The 13,935-nt window shown below is 48.8% G+C and overlaps 1 non-coding gene across 1 annotated transcript; it reads left to right on the plus strand.

Moving 5' to 3' along the window:
- The first annotated feature begins 412 nt into the window (after positions 1-412).
- TRNAA-UGC (transfer RNA alanine (anticodon UGC)) lies at positions 413-484 on the plus strand. The gene has a single exon. It is a non-coding gene; the product is annotated as a tRNA-Ala (tRNA).
- Positions 485-13,935: the final 13,451 nt, after the last annotated feature.

Raw genomic sequence — 13,935 nt, forward strand, 5'->3', positions numbered from 1 at the left:
ACTGCAGTGAATGTGCTGGGGAAAGCTGGACTTTACAGGCAGGTGGAAATAGCAGATCCGAGAAAAGCCTGGAGCCCCCCCCCACCAGTTCTTCCACCGGGGTGAGGTGTTGAGCGACTCACAGCGCCCCCCAGCGCCGTTACCTTTCAGCAGGGGCTGGCAGCTCCAGCCAGTCAATGCAGGGGAGAGGGCCGAGTGTATCTCTGCACCCTGAGTCCAGGGCAGGCCCTCTCTCTCCCCCACATAGAGAAACTGGCCCTGCTGCAAAGTGACCCCTGAGAACCAGCAACCTCCAGGACAGAGGGTTTGGCCCTCAGAGCAGGGAATGTGTCCCCCATGCTGCCGTTAGGCCCCTGGAGGCTCTGGAAACAGGAGGGCTCTGAGCGTAACCCATCCCAAACAGCCCCCGTCTGGGGATGTAGCTCAGTGGTAGAGCGCATGCTTTGCATGTATGAGGCCCTGGGTTCGATCCCCAGCATCTCCAAGTCTCTTTTCACCCTGCTGCTTTGCTCAGGCCCAGAGGGGATGTGGCCCTGCAGGAGTTTCAGTCCTGCTCAGTGCGGGGCAGGTGCCCATTGCACGGAAGGTCTGTGGGGGTTTCTGCTCCTAAGTCACCTTGGTACATTTAAGATTCCCACCCATGGGGTGACTTGGGACAGTAGCGGATGAGAAGGGGGAATCCTCCAGCCCTGGAGGGAAAGGTCCCGTCTGCCCAGACTGAGGGGCAAGGAGACGGAGGGGCAGTCAGTGCTCGGAGAGGAGAGAGGTCAGTGATTTACACCCACCAGGGGACACTGTCTTTTTGAGGCGGGTGCAGCTGGCTTGGGATGGTGCTGACGATGGATAGAAAACAGGCTGGAGTCAATGACAGATGGGACCACAGAAGGGGAAGGCGAAGGACAGCTCCACCGAAGGTCCTGGGTGCTCAGATGCTCCAGGTCTAGGCACCCTGGCCTGTCCTAGAGAGAGAAAAGACAAAGAGGGGCCCAGCCCCCCAACAGTCGTCCCATGGAGAAGAATCTGGTTGGGAGTGGGGTGAAGGTTCCCACTGGACAAAGGGGAGCTGAAGTCCCCCAGCGTCCTGGAATTTAAGCAATGCAAGCTTCAAACCCTGCACGGGTGGGGACTGAGGGGCACCTGCAGAAGGTTGGGCTGGACAGGGGCGGCAGGCTTGTATAATTTTTGGTGGTGCCAGAAGGGTCCACTGGGCTGCGGCCTCAGCTCTACCTTGTACTGGTCTGTAGTGATGCCGTACCCAAGGCAGGCCCTTTCAAAATTTTCTAAGAAGGCCTCTGTATCATCGCCTACCTTGTAGGTGGGGAATTTTTTGGAATGGGGAGCGGTACCTAGAGAAGGAGTGTTGGGGCTACCTGATTGATCCAGCTTAGTCTTTTCCAGCTCCACTTCTAAGCACTTTACCTCTCTCCTCTCCTCCGCTTCCGCCTCCAAGCACTTCGCCTCCGCTTCCAAATCCAAGCGCTTCGTTTCCAAGCTCTTCTTCTCTCTTCTCTCCTCCAAGCATGTTGCCTCTAGGAAGAAATTCCTTTCTGCCTCAGTTGGAACTCGGCCTGGGTTGAGGGCATCCCTCCATCTTGGCAGCTGGATCTTGGTCAGGGGAGGGCTGACTCTTCCCTCCTGGGATGTGCCCGTTCCCCCATCCGCTCCCTGCATTTCCATCATGGAGCTGGATGTCTGGGCTTGATCTGGGTCTGTCTTGTCCGTGGCGTGCCACTTTGGGATTTCGGTGCCCGACCTCACCCTCATGCACAGGCTGCCCTACTCTAGCCTAACTATTTCATTGCCATGGAGATAGAAAAGAAAAAAAAAATAAAGCGTTTGTTGGACTCCCTGGCTTTGCAGGCTGCCAAAAGGAAAAATGTGTCCTTTTAAAATCCTGAGACCTGTGTTTCTGGGTTCAAAATGATCCCACCGCTCTGCCACCATGTCAGAGCTGATTCCCCACTCTGGCACTCCGAGTGCGGAAGCTGGGGGCCCGCCAGGATTCTAACAATTCATACGGGCCACTCCAGGCTGGTATTAAACTCCCAGGGTTACAGCTTCTCTCTGACCTTGGCTTGGTAAACGCTGCCACGACCCAAGTGAAAAACTGCCTCTTGCAAATCCTGGAAAAACTCACTTGGGAAGTTTTCCCTGAGACCCCGCGGCTTTTTTACCCCTCCCTTGGGGAAGCCAAGAAAGAAACAACAAAAAGGAAACCCAGCGGTTGCCACCAGCTAATTGAAAAACATATGTACAGACCTTTTCAGACATAAAACCAATCAGGTTCTTTAAAAAGATAAATTTAACTAAAAACAAAAAGAAAGAAAATACATCCAGAACTTAGGCTTTTGCTAGATTTTAAAAGAAACAATTCCAAAAATTAAGCACCCAAACTAGCTTTCTGGGGGATTCAGCTTAAAGGTTACAAGCAAACAAAAGCATCTAGGGTTAGCACAGAGGAGTCCACAAGCCTTACAGAAAATAAAAGAAATAAACCTAATCGCATCTATCTAAACATCCCCTGTCCCAGTGAATTCTTCTAGGTATGGACAGTGAATTTTCATACCTGGTCCAAACTTTACACAGCATTCCAGATGCCCCTGTCTCTTCAGCCCAGGGAGAACAGCAGAGAGAAAAAGGGAAAACTTTTTTCCCATTTTAAAAAGTTCTAGCCTTCCCATTTGCTCTTTTGGTCAGGTGCCCACTCACTTTTCTTAACCTGGGGGACTTTTTAACCCTTTACAGGTAAAGCAAGCAGCCACCAAGAGGGACTTTATAGCTAACTGGCTGGCTGAGTATCCATAAAAGGGAGTGTCCCCCCCCCCCCAATTTATCACAGAGCCAGGTTGTGTTTGGTGTCTGGGGAAGATGCAGCCTTGAGCACTCTCAAAGATAAAGGAGAGTTCACAGAAGAAAGGGGCCCTGGGCTAAGAGACAATAAACTGTGACTGTATCAGAGAGAAGAACTGGCCCAAGCAGGGATCCCTTACAGAGTGACTTTGCTGGGGGCGGGGGGGGGGGGACTAACTCATGAAAAGTGGTTCTCAGCTCTTTGAACTGGACAAGCGATGCAAGGACTATCCTCTGGGTGAGAAACACCTTATTGGCCAGGAAAGTGACTTGTTAGTAAGTACAGGCTATAAATTGTGTTTCGTGTTTCTCCTTTACCTGTAACCTTGGGTTTTCAACTCCTTATACTGGCTTTGATTTGAATCTCTGTCTCCAGCTCTGTTAAATAGATTTCAGTTGGGTTTTAGTACAGCCACGTCCCAGGGCCTTCTGTTAAGGAGAGTGTTGGAATGAGGGGAAACCAGTGATCTGGGGTGCCCTGCTTGCACAGAGGCAGCAGCTGGTGGACATTGTGGGTATCCAGAAGATGGGGGACTGGGCACTGGAGTGTAACAAAGAAGGGGGGGCGGGTGTAGATTGCTAGCCTGCGTTGGAAAAGAGCAGGGCTCACAGAGCCTGGAGCAAAGTGGCTGGGGAGTGGACGCAGACAGGGCTCCCTCGCGCTGTGACTAGGTGGTGGTGATTCACCCCCAGACGCCTCGGGGTAACCCTGAGAAGTGTCACAGACAGTCAGGCCCAGAGGCCCAGATGCACAAAGGAGTTAGCTGACAGTCCCAGCTTCGGGACCACTGCGATGCACAAAACTCCTGCTATACCCTAGAGGCTCCTAAGTTTTCAGAGTGAAAAATTCCCTGAATGCCCGAGTTTCTGCCTTTGAGTGCGCCCCTATCTCCTGCCTAAGCCCCCCAGTGACTCTCTCAGCACCTAGCTTGTGTGAGGGCCCAGCCCTAGAGACGTGCTGAGAGGCTGTTTAGTGGATCGTGTCACATTCAAAGTCCAGCTGGGGGAGGTGTTCGTGCCCACCTTTAACGTTTAGCCCAGTGGGCAGAGCATCTCTTGGAATGTGGGAGACTCAGTGTTAGGATACAGATATTCAGGCCTGTCCGTAAGGGCCAAGACTCTGAGAGTTTAGGTGTATTCTTATCACTTGGCTAGTTAGAGGTATAAAAGAAAGAATCAAAATCACTGACTGACTGCATAAGGCCTTTTCTCACTGTGACAGTCGGAGGCCCTGTGCTTAGGCTGAGATCTCTGGCTAAGCAGCAGAGGCAGCCATAAGCTGGGAAGCGACCGGTCACCTCCTCACATCCCAAACTAGTCACATTGAAAGGAAGGTGCTATGGAGCTGTTAGGATACAGTCCTGTCCTGATAATGCCTATCGCCTCCAGAGAAAGGGAAGTGCCTAGAAGCTGTAAAAGGAAATTGAGGTTGATAGTTTTCTGTCTGGTAAGAACTCACTTATCAATAGACACAGCTGGGAAACCCTTATGTCTTTATAGATATAGTTGTGAAATCCTCACTTCTGTATTGTTTTGTCATTATAGTTCCCACTTTGCTGTTGTTTATTGGCATGGTCTCTGTCTGGTTCTGTGATTGTTTCTGTCGGCTGTATAATAAATTTTGCTGGGTGTAAACTAATTAAGGTGGTGGGATATAATTGGTTCGCTAATCATGTTACAATATGTTAGGATTGGCTAGTTAAATTTCAGTAGAATGATTGGTTAAGGTATAGCTAAGAATATTACTATATAAATTAGGGGCAAACAGGAAGTAAGTTGGGATTCGAAAATAAGGAAAAAGGAACTTGGATTTAAGCTTGCTGGAAGTTCACCCCAATAAACATTGAATTGTTTGCACCTTTGGACTTCGGGTATTGTTGCTCTCTGTTCATGCGAGAAGGACCAGGGAAGTGGGAGAGTGAAGGAATAAGCCCCCTAACACTCAGGTTCAATTCTATCTCTTGGATTTTAAATGGGGCCCTGCAGATGAGGTAGATGGAGAAGCGCCCATCCTCCTCTGATTTGTGAATCACCCTGGGGTTTAGGTGGGCAATGGGAATCTGGATGCACAGAGGGAGGTAGCAGTGTGCAGGGCCAGAAGCAGAAACATAGGCATCTAGAGCTTTTACCCTGAAAATTTAGGCACCGAGTGAGTTTAGGCACGTACAGGGTTAGGCAGAAGCCAAGCTGATGTTCTGTGGATTTCTGTGCAGCCTAGAACAGAGACTGGGCACCTAACTCTGATGTTGAGACACCTCAGTACATTTTTGGATTGGGGCCACATATCTAGGGCACGGCCTTTCCTATCAGTCCACCCAGCTAAAACTCTTGGCCAGGCTTTCATCTTCCTGCATCTTCATCACTCCAACATCCTTTTTCCTGGCCTGGGCAGAGGCCATCTTGCCCCACTTATATCCATTCAGAATGCTGCTGTGAAGATCGTTCTCCCAGACAGTTGTTTTGACCCCTCTCTTTGCATCCATCAACTGGTTCCCCCTTCTCTAGCACATCTAACAGAAGCTACTTGTGTTCAGTGTCAAGGCCCCTCACAGTCTGTCCACACCCTGCCTATCCTCTCTCATGCGGTACTGAAAGTTTGGCTCTTGCCTCTGATTGTCCCAGGACTCCAGCCTCCGTCGCCCTCTTGTTATATTTTCAAAAAAAACCTTCTCCCATGCTGCTGTATTGATTGGAAAGAGCTGCTCATAAATATCTGCAAAACTCATGAATTAGCCTCCTTTAAACAGCGGCTTAAAACTCTCCTTTGCCCTGACACCTACAAAAAAAATGTGAGAACTGTTAGGCTACTGGGGAGCAGAGACCACAGCCAATCATGCTGCCCAATATTATCTCATGGTTTCCTTGTTTTCCACAACTTGCATGTATCCAAGTGTTGTCTTTTGTCTTATAATTAGATTGGAAGCTCCTTGGGGTAGGGACCATCCTTTTGTTCTGTGTTTGTCCAGCACCTAGCACAGTGGGGCCCTTACTCCACGACTGGGGCTTGTGGGTGCTACAATAATAAACAGCAATAATAAAGGGATAGAGGGGAATCAGTCTATGACTCTCCTATTCAGTGACTGCAGGGGCCATCCCAATCTTTGCATGTGGACTAGACTTTTAATATGCAGAGATAACCCAGTCACAAAGCTTTGCTGGACCCAGAGAGCACTGCGTCGAAGTGATGCCTAGGCTCTTATCACAGTGACATCTGTCTGTCTGGGCCCTGCTGTGTTTAGGTCTCCGATATCAGCGGGGAAACAAATCTCTGAACAAACCCTGATCCTCCCCGCCCCCAGATAACGGCAGTTTGAAAACCAAACCAAACACTCAATCCTCATATGTGAGCAGAGAGGGAGGGTGGGACGGGTTGGGTCACAGAAACCCCTTGGGACCGGCCAACTGATGCGCCTAGACTAGCTCTGAGCCCGTTTTCCCTGCCAGCTTGGGACTCCAGTGCCCTGCCTTGTTCAGCCAGACACGCCAGCCTGCTGCAAACACAGACCCAGGTCTCAACCACGTCCCCCACAAGCTGCAGGCTTAACTGAAAACAGCTTAAGAACTGCTCCTGTCTCCAGCACTCAGATACCCAACTCCCAATGGGGTCCAAACCCCAAATAAAACCATTTTACCCTGTATAAGCTTTACCCTGCTTGCCCTCTATAACACTGATAGGGAGATATGCACAGCTGTTTGCCCCCCCCCCCTCCTTAGGTATTAATACATATTCTGGGTTAATTAATAAGTAAAAAGTGAGTTTATTAAGTATAAAAAGTAGGATTTAAGTGGTTCCAAGTAATAAGAGACAGAACAAAGTGAATTACAAAGCAAAATAAAATAAAACACGCAAGACTACGCCTAATACACTAGGAAACTAAATGCAGGTAAATCTCACCCTCAGAGATGTTCCAATCAGCTTCTTTGACAGACTAGCCTCCTTCCCGTCTTGGTCCAGCAATCACTCACACCCCTGTAGTTACTGTCCTTTCTTCAAGTTTCTTTCAGGTATCCTTTGGGGGTGGAGAGGCTCTCTCTTGAGCCAGCTGAAGACAAAATGGAGGGGGTTCCCCGGGGTTTATATAGTTTCTCTCTTGTGGGTGGAAACCCCCTTCTCCCCCTGTGTAGAATCACAGCTCAACATGGAGTTTTGGAGTCACATGGGCAAGACACATGTCCATGCATGACTCAGTTGTCTGCAGGCCAAGCCGAAAGCTCAGATGTGGATTGGCGTCTATCAAGGTCCATTGTGAACCAAGTACTTCCATTTACTTGAATAACTCCTTCACACTATGTTGACCAAATTTACCTTAAGTGCTTCCTACAGCAAACACTTTAAGTACAAGCATAGAGCCAACGCTCATAACTGCAGCTATAAAAATGATACACGCATACGAATAGGATGAATTCATTCAGTAGAACATAACCTGTGCAAAGATAGGTTACATGGCATTTCTAGCATAAAACATATTCCAGTTATGTCATATTTACACTCACAAGCGCATTTCTATAAAGCATTAGGGGGTGCAATGTCACAGAGGGTCACAGATCAGCACCAGTCTCTGGGCGATGCCTCATTTTCATGCCACAAGAGGGTTGAATTTTGGGAGTTGCAGCAAATAGTTATTTTCCCCCTAGTCCAGAAGGAGCTGATCCCCCAGAGCCTAACAGAGTCCAGGGGTGTATCCAAGCCCCACTGAGGGGTTGCCCATATCAAGGCGCCCAGGTGACTTCAGAGGTGCAGGATATTTTGAACATCTGCCTGAGTTACCGTGAGCAGCATCTCGGTTTGGTAACTCCCGTGGGTGAAGCTGATTCTGTGGGAGGAGCTTGGAATAGTATCTCCACCGTCATTGCAGGTGGGACTGCACACAAAGGCGAAGGAGGGACAGGAGGAGGAGATACAATATTGTCCAGATTCGTTGCTGTATGTCAGGACATGTCTGCACAACCTCCCTCCCCTCACGATGTGAAATGCAGGATGTTGCCCGGCTGCCTCCATGAGCCCAGCTGGCTCTAAGCAGGTCAGGTGGAAGATACCGGCCCCCCCCGGGGCATGGCACCCTGAGCGGTGGCTGACCTCGTCCACCCCTAAGGCCAGCCCGGCTTGTGAGCTCTGCCCTGAACGCTGACGTCCCCTCCCATGGCCACAGCCAGGGGAAAGAAGCGAGACGTTCGAACTGGATTTGGACATTGATAGAATCTGAATTTTAGTTACCTTCTTCTACAGGTGCTGCAGTTCTTCCCAGACCTGAAATCAGCGTTGAGGGCTCATCTGAACACGTGTATTAACAGAAGTCCGTGTGGTTGAGAGGTCACTCGTCCGGAATGAAAACGGACCATCGTCTTTTTGAGAGGTTTGTCCCCTGTCTAGCACTGGGTCAAAACCAGACCTGGTTTTGTTGAGTGTTGAATGCCCCCTCCATCTTTTAACAATGGTGTCCCGCAGGCGGTGTGAGCTTGCACAGGCTATCACACCGGCAGGCGTGTAGTCACACCAGAGGGGGTGGGGTGACCCTGGCAGCGGTGGGCCCACGCCATTCCCGGCAGTCAGGAGATGTACGGTGTCACGTGAACGTGCGAGTGGCAACATTAATGATATAAATAAATAAAATCTCAATACCCCCAGTACCCAGCGTGTGAGCATTTCTCTGTCAGTGGCTACACTGTTACCAGACTCTTTTTTATGATCAGAATAGCTAGTCCCTATACAAGTGTTAATAATTATAAGTTAGACTTTCCCTTCTGTCGTGACATTGCAAGCCTGCTAACAAAGACCCCGTTCTGTTGCCGTTCATGTCACTGGCCAATCTCCCCTTGAATTCCATGGGAGCAGGTCTGGGGCCAGGAAGGGGAAATCTGAAAGGGGGTAGGAGGAAAGTGTTTTCTTTTGACTCCTCTGAATATGATATGAAGGCTAGAGGGCAGCTGGGGCATGGGAGAAGATGTGATATTTCCCCTCCAGAGTTGCCTAGTGTAGCAAGTTTTTGTCCCTGAAGACAGTCTGTTGGGGTTAGGGGTCACCATCCTTAACCAAAGGCAGAGAATGAGCATGAATGTGTTGGCTCCGGGTGCAATTTTCAAAATCTCTGTCATAAATATAAAGGGAAGGGTAAACCCCTTTGAAATCCCTCCTGGCCAGGGGAAAGCTCCTCTCACCTGGAAAGGGTTAAGAAGCTAAAGGTAACCTCGCTGCCACCTGACCAAAATGACCAATGAGGAGACAAGATACTTTCAAAAGCTGGGAGGAGGGAGAGAAACAAAGGGTCTGTGTCTGTCTATATGCTGGTCTTTACCGGGGATAGACCAGGAATGGAGTCTTAGAACTTTTAGTAAGTAAGCTAGCTAGGTATGTGTTAGATTATGATTTCTTTAAATGGCTGAGAAAAGAATTGTGCTGAATAGAATAACTATTTCTGTCTGTGTATCTTTTTTGTAACTTAAGGTTTTGCCTAGAGGGGTTCTCTATGTTTTTGAATCTAATTACCCTGTAAGATATCTACCATCCTGATTTTACAGGGGGGATTTCTTTATTTCTATTTACTTCTATTTTTATTAAAAGTCGTCTTGTAAGAAAACTGAATGCTTTTTCATTGTTCTCAGATCCAAGGGTTTGGGTCTGTGGTCACCTATGCAAATTGGTGAGGCTTTTTATCCAACATTTCCCAGGAAAGGGGGGGTGCAAGTGTTGGGAGGATTGTTCATTGTTCTTAAGATCCAAGGGTCTGGGTCTGTAGTCACCTAGGCAAATTGGTGAGGCTTTTTACCAAACCTTGTCCAGGAAGTGGGGTGCAAGGTTTTGGGAAGTATTTTGGGGGGAAGGACGCGTCCAAACAGCTCTTCCCCAGTAACCAGTATTAGTTTGGTGGTGGTAGCGGCCAGTCCAAGGACAACGGGGGTAATATTTTGTACCTTGGGGAAGTTTTGAACTAAGCTGGTAAAGATAAGCTTAGGAGGTTTTTTCATGCAGGTCCCCACATCTGTACCCTAGAGTTCAGAGTGGGGGAGGAACCTTGACAATCTCCAAAGTGCCTAAGCCCTATTTTCCAAAGGCACCTAGGAGACTAAGTCCAATAGAAACCCAGTCTTCTCTCCCCACCACCAAACTCATGCCCCATGTTACCCTTCATCTAGTCTAGTGACCCTGAATAGAAGCAAATGATAAAGGAAACATTTCTTTTGCTCCCATTCATCTGCTGGCTTGTTGATTTCCCAAGCTGGATGGTTCATCTTCCTGTCTGACACTGGCCAAGGCCTGACTACCTCAGCAGACACATGTTAACACACATAAACACCTCACACACCCTTTGGCTCAGCCTGATGCAATATCAACCCCGTCACACATTGACTGCAAAGATCACAGTGTTTCTGGGGTTGGACCATTAACCAGTCCCCCTTGTGTGTGTGTATTATGATACAATCTCCAATTACATGACCACACACTGGTTTTGGCCACAGGACCCCTGCCTCATTCTTTCACTGCCCTGGATGGAGGCAGGTGAGAATTAAGGCTGTAAAGGGAAGGATCAAACTGCCATTTCCTAACTAGCAAGTGTCTGACACATTGTAACCTAAATCATTTTCTGTTCAGGGGTTTTGTGTAATATTCTATACGTTTACCATGTCCCCTCTTGCTCCTCTCTTTTACCCAGGACTTGACTAGCCTGAAGAAGTTTGTATCAGAGGGAAATTTTGCTACCTCACTTCTTGTCACGTCCTTCTCGTGCACAGTAGGTTGTAGGGCTCCTACTAACAGGTCAGGCTTCTGTACCAGATATGGCAAGACGTGTCTTTTCTTAAGAGCTAGTCTGCCCTTGAAACGTTGCATATACGCTCACCCTGGAGGGGCTTTCCCTTCCCTGTGGTTAATTCAACTCCCCAACTAGGGTAACCAGACATCCCGATATTATCGGGACAGTCCCGATTTTAGAAGATTTGTCCCGCCTCCCGACCTCACATCGGTCGGGACGCCCTTCGTCCCGACATCGGGACCGTCCGGGCCGCGCCGCCGCCGGTCACCGCTTCCTAGGGCAGCTCCCGCCGCCCGCCGGCAGGAGCGCCGCATGCTGCAGGGGCGGGTCTTGCAGGCGCCGGGCGGGGGCAGAGAGCCCTCCACCCCCCCCCACGATCCAACCCAAGAGCCCTCCACCCCCCACCCCCCCGACCTGACCTGACCCGTGATCCTAGGAGCCAGAGGCCTCCCAGCAGGGCTGGTGAGTGCGGCCAGGGAAGGGGTCAGGGTCAAGGCTAGTGCAAGAATGTTTTGCACCCTAGGCAAAACTTCCACCTTGCGCCCCCCCCCCGAGCCCTGCAGCAGCTCCCCAATCCCCCCTCCACCCTGAGGCGACCCCCCTGCTGCAGATCCCAGCTGCCGCCCAGCCTCCTTCCCTCCCCCACCTTGCCCCGGGGAGCCACGTGCGGCAGCTCCCGGCCCCAGATCACCTCTGCCCCGCCTCCTCCCCGAGCATGCTGCAGCCGCCCCACTTCTCCCACCTCCCAGGCTTGCGGCCGACTGGTTGCACCGGCCCTGGGCAGGGTGTGATGGTGAGTGCCCGGGAGGTGTGTGTGGGGTGCTGGGCTGGGAGGGTGTGGCGGGCGCTGGGCAGTGTGGGAGGTTTGTGCGTTTTGGGGTGCGAGGCAGTGGGGGCCTGTTGGGGGGTGCTGGGAAGTGGGGGAGATCTGTGTGTGTCAGGGCACTGGGCGGGGGGCGGGGTCTGTGGGCGACGTTGTGTCGTTGTGATGGTGGGGCTGTGGAGAAGGGCACTGGAAGGGAGGGAGGGGAAATCTGTGTGTATTGGGAATCTGTCTCTTCTCCCCCCCCCCCCTCCCGGTCGCCCAATGTGTCCTGATATTTCACTCTTGCAATTTGGTCACCCTATCCCCAACAGGCGGTACCTGGTCAATGGAAGAATTCTTCCATTGATCTAGAGCTTTCTACGCTGCCGGTTAGGTCAGCTTAAGAACGTTGCTCCGGGCTGTTCACACCTGAGCATTGTTTCTGGGTCGACTTAGCTAAGGGCAGGTCTACACTGAAAAGCCACTTTAATGCACGGCTAGCTTGGCTGTTACCCGCTCACCGCTTACTGCTGGCACCACCTAGTAGCTCAAGATTACAATCGTTTTATCATTCAATTGCACGGCTCCTGTCTCTGGGCTCCACGATCATTAATAAATAAATTAAACAACACTGGACCTAGTCTCTATAAACTTGAGGAACCTGCTGTTAACCTTTTCTGCGATAAGTGATTATTTATTTCTGTTCTTTGGTTTCTGTCTTCTGGCACGTTTTTTACCCTTGACAATACTTTGTCTCACTCCATTACTACGTAGGTTCTTGAATAGCCTCTTGTGAGGGACTTCCCCAAAAGCCTTTTCAAGGTCTAAGTATAGGATGTCACCTCATTCTCCTTTACACACTAGTTTACTGATATGATGAAAGAATCCTAAGAGATTAAAAGTGAGTCATGATTTTCATTTGCAGAAATGTTGCTGACTTGAAACTATCTTATCATGATCATAGAGTTGGAAGGGACCTCAGGAGGTCATCTAGTCCAACCCCCTGCTTGAAGCAGGACCAATCCCCAATTTTTGCCCCAGATCCCTAAATGGCCCCCTCAAGGATTGAACTCACAACCCTGGGTTTAGCAGGCCAATGCTCAAACCACTGAGCTATCCCTCCCCCAAAATCTCCCGGGTGTTTTGTGATTCTCTTTTTAATTATCGTTTGTAGTGATTTACCAGGTACAGTTGCAAAACCTCCCAGTGTGTCATTCCCTGGAGCACCCCTAGGTTCCTTTAAAAATATAGGTACCATGTTTGCTGCCCTTCAGTTCTCCAATCCATCTCTTCAAACACCTGATCTCCTTCAGAACTCTTGGATGTGCCATATGCAGCTGGTGAAATTTTACTTTATAATATCACTTTCTTCTGCTCATACCTCAGTCTCTGACAGTACCTGATGTAAAGAAATCTTTTAGCTTCTTAGCAACGTCCTTCATCTCCTCCCTTCCCTCAACCCCAACCACACCCGTCTCTCTCACACTTCCCCACTGAACATCAGTGACACGATGATTGCATGGTTGGTGCCAACCTCAGCTGCAGCCCCCTGGAAGAAGTATCATTCCTCTCAGGGCCCATGCTCACCATCTCCTGCGCATCCCTCCATTCTTCTCCCACTCCCTAGCCCTAAGCTTACTCATCCCCCATTACACTCCCTTCCTGTATCTCTGATATTTCATGTGACTTTCAAGTTGATGTAACCTTTTAATTATTATTTATAATTAATACAAAAAATAGGGGTTCAATTAAGAGAAAAACTGAACTAAATATTTTAAAAGATATTTCCCTAAACATAGGTAAATAAAGCAAAGAGAAATATGTAAAAGTGAATTTGGAATATTTTCAGTTAATGCAGACTGAAAGGAGTGTTTTCATTATATCAATTTCTAGAACCTAGATACTAATTAAACATTTTATTCATGCTGAATAATTTTGTGTCTACACTACAGATAAGGATAAAAAAATAACTTGTCATTTGCAAGGATTTATCATTCTAAAGTTTTGAACTCCTTATGAGATTAGGGCCAGATTTTTAAAGGTGTTTGGGGCCTACCCCATTAATTTCAATGGGAGTTCCGTTTCCAAATATCATAAAAAAGCTAGCCCTTAGAGCCCAGTCCTGATTCCTTCTATATGATGTATTCCCATTCACCTTGCTGGGAGATTTAGGGGTGCAAGGAATGTAAGAGCCGTTTCTAAAGTGATCAACATTGTTCTTTTAGTGATATGACTTGTGCATTCCAACACCCACTGAAATCAAAGTCACAGCTCTGATTGATGCTAGTGGTCCAGCATCAGGGCTTTAATCTTCTTCTGGGTTAAAAACATGAAATTTGAGGACAAAAGGTTTCATTGCAGGAGGAAAGAGTATGACACTTACTAATTACTGCATCGTGTGTCTCTAAAAAATAAACAGAAATAAAGATAAATTCTTATTAGGAGCATTTTTCCTTGGTTATAGGGTTGTCTGAGTTTTGTGAAAGTTGCACAGTGATTATATGCTTCATGAGTCTTCGATGGGTTTAATGT

The sequence above is a fragment of the Lepidochelys kempii genome, chromosome 28 (assembly GCF_965140265.1).
Source record: "Lepidochelys kempii isolate rLepKem1 chromosome 28, rLepKem1.hap2, whole genome shotgun sequence".
Lineage (NCBI taxonomy): Eukaryota > Metazoa > Chordata > Testudines > Cheloniidae > Lepidochelys > Lepidochelys kempii.